At 41.9% G+C, this 7,638-nt stretch overlaps 1 pseudogene; it reads right to left on the bottom strand.

Annotated features, from left to right (window-relative positions):
- Positions 1 to 815: 815 nt before the first annotated feature.
- Positions 816 to 7,040, bottom strand: LOC150065431 (elongation factor 1-beta-like; annotated as a pseudogene).
- Between the last annotated feature and the right edge of the window lie 598 nt (positions 7,041 to 7,638).

Genomic DNA, 7,638 nt, shown 5'->3' with positions numbered 1-7,638 from the left:
TTTGTATATACACAAACTTTTTTAGACATTATTCTTAGGTTTATTGTCAGTCCTAGGCCTTGAGCTCAGGGCCTGGGCACTGTCCTTGGGCTTTCTCAAGGCTAGAGCTCTACCATTTGAGCCACAGCACCATTTCTGGCTTTTTTTCTATGTATGTGGTACTAAGGAATTGAACCCGGGTCTTCATGAAAGCTAGGCATGCACTCTACCACTAGGCTAAACTCCCGGTCCTATTCTTATGTTTTTTGTTTTGTGTGCCAGATCTGAGGGTTCAAGGACTGGGCACTGTTTCTGAGATTTTGTTCACAAGGCTAACACTCTACCACTTAAGCCACAGTTCCACTTGTAGCTTTTTAGGAACTCATTGGAAATAAGAGTCTCAACAAACGTTCTTGCCTAATTTGGCTTCAAGACACTATCCTCAGATCTCAGGCTTCTGAGTAGTTAGAGGTACAAATATAAGCCACCAGCACCCTGCTATCTTTATTTTTTATGACATTAGGATTAAAACTTTAGAGCATCAGGTTTCCAGGCAGATGCTCTTTCCTTCGAGCCATACCTCCAGCCCTTTTTGCTTGATTTATTTTTTTTAGCTAAGGTCTTGCACTTATACTCCAACTGGTTTTGAACCACAAACCTCCTACTAATGTCACTATGTAGATGGAATTATAGACATGTGCTATCCTTCCAGCCTATTTGTTTAATAGAATCTCATTAACTTCTCTCTCAAGCTGTTTTCAAATAAACTTACATTTTCTTTAATCTTTCAAACTTTTGTTTCAATGCAATTATCTGGGGGAGATTTGAGATTCTGTTTAAACCGTCACATCCATGGACTGCACACAGTCCTCCAGCATGTCTGCTCCTACTCTATCGTCTTCCACTACACATTGCATTTGAAGCTTGATTCCACATCCCACTGGAACCAGTTTAGATGACCTCCAGACCAAGCCGTCTGCTTGAATGCTTCAGATGCACTCCTCTAATTTTGCCACATCTGTCTCATCCAGGGTTTCACATCTAGTAAAATGGAAGACTTGGCAACAAGCGCATGTTTTTTTACGCTTCCTTTGACTCATACAGTGCTAGACATTCTTCCTGTAGCTTCTTTGCTTCTTCACTTTCCTCCTCCTCCTAAGACCCACAGGTCTATGTCATCATGGTCTTTACGCTCCACAGCTCCACTTCCACTGGTGTCTTCCACAATGGCAGGGCCATACTTGCCCAAAGATTTCTTCACTCCTGGCAGGCTGCCCTTTTCCTTTTCATAGGATTTGGTATGATTTTACCAACATAGGGCAGACACAAGTTGGCAGGCAGCAGGCCAGAGACCGCTTCGAGTCCTACCTCATCTGCTTGCGAGAGCACACACCCCTCCATGTAGCCAGGTAGTCACTGAGCACCTGGAGGCCTGGGGGCTCTTGACGTCTCCGAAATCCATGGCTGCAGTTGTGTCCAGGAAGAGAAAGAGTGAAAGAAACCCTGGCCCCCTGTTAAGGCAGGGTTAAAAGGGCAAACTTACACTTTTAACGCACATGCAGAGTAAGTGATTTCTACTTACCTACTAATCATCAAAACTTCAACCACAGAGCTTCTGACATCTGATGGCTATCCATTTGCACTTTTAAAAATTTACCTTTAAGCAGCTGTACAAAAATTTTCCACCATTTTATACCCTTAGATTTTGTCAATATTGTTATTTTCTGTAGATAATATTTGTTTACATTTTACTTCTTGTAACTTTTTGATTGATTTTACTTCTACTTGAAATAAATCTGTCAGTAGTTCCTTCATGAGAAGAAACTTTTTGTGATGTAAAGAAAAAAAAGAAGGAAAGAAAGGAAATGAGAGAAAATGAAAAAAAAAACAGATAAAGAAAAAGATAAGTGGGAATGGAGGGGAGGGGAAGGCCGAAGAAGGGAGGGGAGGAAAGGGTTGAATCACTGAGTTTTAACTCCATTGCTGAGCAATACTTAAGTTTAGCCGGAAATGCATGTTGATTGTTATTACCTCTTAGATTTTTGGGTACATCATCTTATTGAACTTTGGATAACTTCTTCTATTTTTTCTTTTTTTCTGCTTTTGAGACGTCTGATGCCTGTCTAATCATATTTTTTACAGAGTAAATTTTCTGTGTGATTTTAGTTTTTAACTTTATGGCTTTCCAGTTCTATTACAGTGAAACTCAGGTTTAGATTCAACTTATTTATTCAGCTCATGGCTTGCTGTGTTTTCGGAATCACATATTTATCCTTTTATAGTTCTAAAAAAACTGCTTTTTTCTCTTTGAATAGTTCTTCTTTATTCTCTTCTGAAACTCTCATTCGATCTTCTGTATCTTTAGTCACTCTCTCCTAGGTTTATGTTTCTGTAATATATTCTAGAATTAGATCCATTCCTGATGAATACTTCTTTCTTTTAGCCATGTCTAATCCATTGAAGCTGAGGTAGTGGCACTATTTCCAGTTTTATCTCTTTTTCTATTGTGTATTCTCATTTTACATGGTACCCTATTTGTTTATGATAACCATTACAAGTTTCGCTATCTTGTGCAGGTGATCATCTTAAACTCTTCCAGTCTCCATTGCAGCCCCTCATGTGACATTCTCCAGAAGTGATCCTAGTGTCTCCTGTCTGTTGATTCTCACGGGGGAATGTCTGCTAATGTACTGAGTGATTTTGAAGGTGAGCTCATCCTCACAGGGATTTAAGGGGATCTTGTTGATCTGTTTTGAAGGTATAACATCCTAGTAAGTTTTGTGTTTAGTTTGTGTTTTCATGACATCATAGCCTAGAATCACGTTTCCCTCCTTTTGCCCTTCAGTATGGAGAATTAAACTAAAGGCCACCCTAGGCCAGCAAGGCCAGCATTCTACTAGTAGTAGTAGGGCCCTGATCACTTTTTGTTTTGCTTTTCATATAGGATCTCACACTTTTGCCTGGGCTCGCCTTGAACCACAGTTCTCCTACCTCTGTCTCTGTAATAGCTGGGATTCTAGGTATGTATACAGATGTGGCCTAGAATCACATTTCATTTCATCTTAGCTATTTCTGAGGCATACATATAGCATAAACTCAAACCCAAGATGTAAGTAAGGTAGTAGGCTCCAGCTGAGTTCAGAGATATATTTTTGTGCACAAAATAGTAAGAAAAACAAATTTCTCCTCCCTCTCCCACCCTCCTATCTATCTGTCTATCTTTCTCTGTGTTGATGGCTTTATTGGTCTGCCTATAGCCCATCATAGAGGCTACAACATGTAGGTTTCAGCATTTACAACCAATTGCCTTTCCAATCAAAGTGCTCAAGACAACTAACATCCTTTCTGGGTTTCTAAACTAAATTGGGTCACCTTGGATCAAACATCTATGTCCAGTGCAGCTATCCCTAGACCAAGTCTCACTGTATTTAATAAAGTCCTTTTGTTTTGTAGAGAAAAATAGCAAGATGGACTGAAGGATGGGGAAAAAAAATCACTAGAGGACACAGAACCTCTGCAACCAGAAACTTCTTTCCTTCACTTCTTCGTTCTCAGTCACTGTGTATTCCCCACTGTGGGCATAAGAATCACTAAAGGTAAACGTCAGCTCTATAACTAGGAAGCATGTTGATTGTATCTCACAGGAAAGATCAGGTAAGCATGTTTATGTAGAGTGCTAGAATTTATTTTCAACTTTGATAAAATTTGGAAGTTATTCCTCCACGTAACACCTAAGCCCAGTGACTGACAAAGTAGATATTGAATAAATATTTGTTGAAAAAATATCGCATACTTCCTCCAGCCTACAATAGGAGGAATGCAGCACACAGGCAGCAGGCAGAAAGTGTTCAAAGTGAGACGGAAAGCTGCATAGCCTTGCCAAAAGAAAGAAAACTTTTCCAGAGAAATAAGAAACCTGAAGCAGACCGGCATCAAGGAATGCTGGAGCAAAAGTACCCACTTTCAGTAGTTATCATAAGGGTTCAAAACCTCACGAATACTCTTTTTTTTTGGCTGTTGTGGGGCTTGAACTCTGGGCCTGGGCGCTTTCCCTAAGCTCTTCTGCTCAAGGCTAGCACTCTACCACTGAGACACAGCACCACTTCTGGTTTTCTGGTGGTTAACTGGAGATAAGAGTCTCATGGACTTTCGTGTCTGGGCTGGCTCTGAACTGCAATCCTCAGATCTCAGCCTCCTGAGTAGTTAGGATTGATTACAGGAATGAGCCACTGGCACTCAGCTCCACAAATACTCTGGAGGTCCAGGATTGACCAGGGGTCATCTAGGAACTTGGTTATTACATTAAATAGAGCACATCCCATGGGCACATATTAATGCCCATATGAATTGTGTATTAAAACATACGAAGTTCAAGTCACCGTGTAGATTCTTAATGTTTTTTTGTTGGTTTGTGTTTAAGATCTAAGTTAAAGGATCTTTCTCCAAATGTTTAGAGATTAGATTAGCTAAAAACTGAGGTCAAAATTTGGGAACCAAGGGAGTAGTTCAAATGCTACCTTACCTTCCATTTCTTTATTCTAAGAGAGTATATTCCATTCAGATTATAATGCCTTCTCATGCAGTCTCCAAATTTTTCTTTATGAGAGGTCTTAAGTCATTTTGTAGTTGCATAATAGAGGCCAGTAGACTTATTATTAGGCTTGCTTATAAAGTATATTATGCTTACCACGGTGTATATTTATTGAAGTTGGTGTGAAGAACTAGGAGGTTACACTAATCTCCACACTCTACTGAACTTGAACACACAAGGAAAGACTCCATATGCAAAAATTCTGAAGAATAAAATGCTCAACAAGATAAAGATGAATTATAGCACCAACTTGAGATTCAAGGAAGCTTTTTAGGCAATGTTTGGGGTTGTTTGACCCCCTTGGGTCAGCAAAGTGTTGAGTATTCTACCCCAGCCCACATTCTGTTGGGCCTGTCATACCAGGAGGCCTCCCTAATGCATGCAGGAGGACTCACAGATCTCCCAGTCCTGGAACATCTAATACCCAAAGTGACCTCAACAGTGAACCCTGGGGCTGCATTCCCCACAATAGCTCCTGCAGTTGTTCTCAGATGAAATCAAATTACTGTGGAAAAAAATGTGTAAGACCGCCCTTCCCACCACGAAGTTAAAGGCGGGGGTGCTTACCATCCCATGCAAAACATCATTTCCCAGCTCCAGGTGGTGTTATTCAAGCACAAGAATGTGTGGAATGTGTCAAATGTGTGTGTCAAATGTGTGTCAAATTTGGTAGCCTCCCTCTTCGAACTGCTACATCTTGGAGTCTCATCATAAGAGGGGCTCAGGGACTGAACACCACTGCAAACGCAGTAACAGAATAACTGATGCCCCCACGGAAGAATGAGACACTCTACAGGGGTCCAAAGTAGGTGACTGAAACAAGTACCTGTTAGCATAGAGCACCTTTCTCTCCCTAGGTGATTCTTGCTGCAACCTTGCTTCTGGGTGGGTGGCCCATGTGCCCTCTTGCAGCATTACTGAAAATATTTATGATATTGAAGGGATACTCCTACTTCCAATTTATACTAAAATGCTTAGTTAGGTGGGGGGAAATTCTATTGTGCAAGTATCAAACATTCAAATTCAGGCTGGGAAATATCATTGCATTCCAATCTTCCCTTGAGCTCCCTGAGCAGGCACCACAGATGAACAGGATGCATACTGACTGGGGCTGGGAGGATATAACTGGATAATAGCCCAGAATGTTTGAGAATGCAGATAATGTCCTCAGCTTCTCCTTGGGGTTGTGTGAAATAAATGTGGTACCCCATATAAAGCAGCAGTATCAGACACCTAAACTCTTCCTTCCCATGGTTCCATGATACCTGAGAAAAGGCCTGATGAAAATTATTGTCCTAATTCTGTACAGTGGACTCTGACATTCCTGCCAGAGCAGCTCCAGTTCCCTCTTTCTCTGGCAACAGGACCTCAAATGTTCTTCTGAGGAACCTCTCTTGCATTGCTCAGGGTTTGGGTGCCCTCCTCTGGTCAGCAGCTGGGAACGTGACCCACAGGAGACCAGCTGGAATTGTCCTTCAGAGAATATGGGTTGGGGCCAGGACTAGGATTAGAAAATTTTGAAGGCCGTTAAACCTGGAATCCTGGCTCTAACAAGCCTGAGCATCTGTCCCTGTTTTCCCAAATCTCTACAGCTAAACTGACTCACATCCCCTTCTTGGGTTCCAGAAGCCATTCGCTGCCTAGACATTAAACTCTGTTTGCTTCTTGGAGCCTGTATGGACTTCCTCTGCCTGTAACAATGTGTCTCACTCACTCCTTCCTTGAACAAAGGAGGAAAACAATTCCCAGGTCTAGGAACTAATGTGGAAGCCAGGCCCCCAGACTTTCAATTTGTGTTCCTCTACTGCATTCCCTCTGGAACTTTCTTGTTGGCCTTACACCAAGGGCACACAGCCCTCTTCTTCCTGCTGGTCCTCTACATGGCTCTCTTGTGGCCCACAAGATCCAAGCTTGCTTGCAAACCATCATTGATTTCAACTCTCAAATCTCTTTTCATTCTTCTGGTACCAGGCTGTTTTCATAAATCTTTCATTTTAAAATAAATCTTGGTGTCACATTCACCACAACATTTCCAAAATCCATTCCTCTGCCTCAATCCCCTGCCAACATGCTCATTCCAGAGGAGGGCCCTTCCCACTTGAATGTTGGCAGCATCTTGCCTGCTTGGCGTCCTCTCCTGCCACCTTTCTCTCTCCCAGAGAGAAAATGAGGTTTGGACTTGGGTGAATTGAAAGCCCATCCATGCATGCCATTTCTCACATTCCCTTCCCCGGCACTGATGCATTCCTAGACAAATAGGCCTTTGAAAATGCTTCTCTGGGGGCCCATTTGGCGCCATTTTGTTGTCTGAGTGGCACTGGCCTTGTTTCTCCTGCTGGAGAGTAAGCAATGGTAAACTATGAGGGGAAACGCAGTCCCTGCTCTTCTCAGCGGGCTGTCTATACAGCTGAGTGCCACGAGCCACCACATCTTCATCAAATCCCAGCCACAGAATGTGGCCATAGTGCATACTACTTCCAACTCAACCTGTTGCACCCAATAGGGCTTCCAAACCTGCTCAAGAGTCTGCACTCCTACAAATCCCTCACCAAGTGGTTACATAGTAGAATTCAGGTTATCTTCCTTACAGCTAGAAAATACATTCTCTGGGTTGGCCATGAAGGCCTATAAAGAATTCATCCCTCTGATTAACTTGAAGCCCTGAGTAGATCTACTCAAGAAAGCAGATCTCTGGCAATGGGTTTTTTCAGAGTGAAATCACAGTGCTGTCATTCAGTTATCATGCTAAACACTGGGGGCATAATTAGGACAAGTTGTTCCTGACATGCAGAATTAAGACTAGGCCTGTTGGTCAATCTATAGATAACCCAATGCCTATGATTAGATTTAAGATGAATATTTTTTATTGTAATTAGTAAAAGGGTTACATGATATTTGCAGATAGAAGGTGCATTAATTCACATACATTGATACCCTTTCACATGTCTTGCTACCCATTTCCCTCCCCTCCCACACACTCCCCACCGTCTTGGTTTTCCCCCCTTCCCTATTAAATTTCAAATATCCAAATACAAATAAATTCAATATATCAGATAACAAAGTGAGAT

Source organism: Megascapheus bottae, chromosome 3 (assembly GCF_031878675.1).
Source record: "Megascapheus bottae isolate mThoBot1 chromosome 3, mThoBot2.hap1, whole genome shotgun sequence".
Taxonomy (NCBI): domain Eukaryota; kingdom Metazoa; phylum Chordata; class Mammalia; order Rodentia; family Geomyidae; genus Megascapheus; species Megascapheus bottae.
The sequence above is the reverse complement of the archived record's forward strand: the minus strand, read 5'-3'. Positions and strand labels throughout refer to the sequence as shown.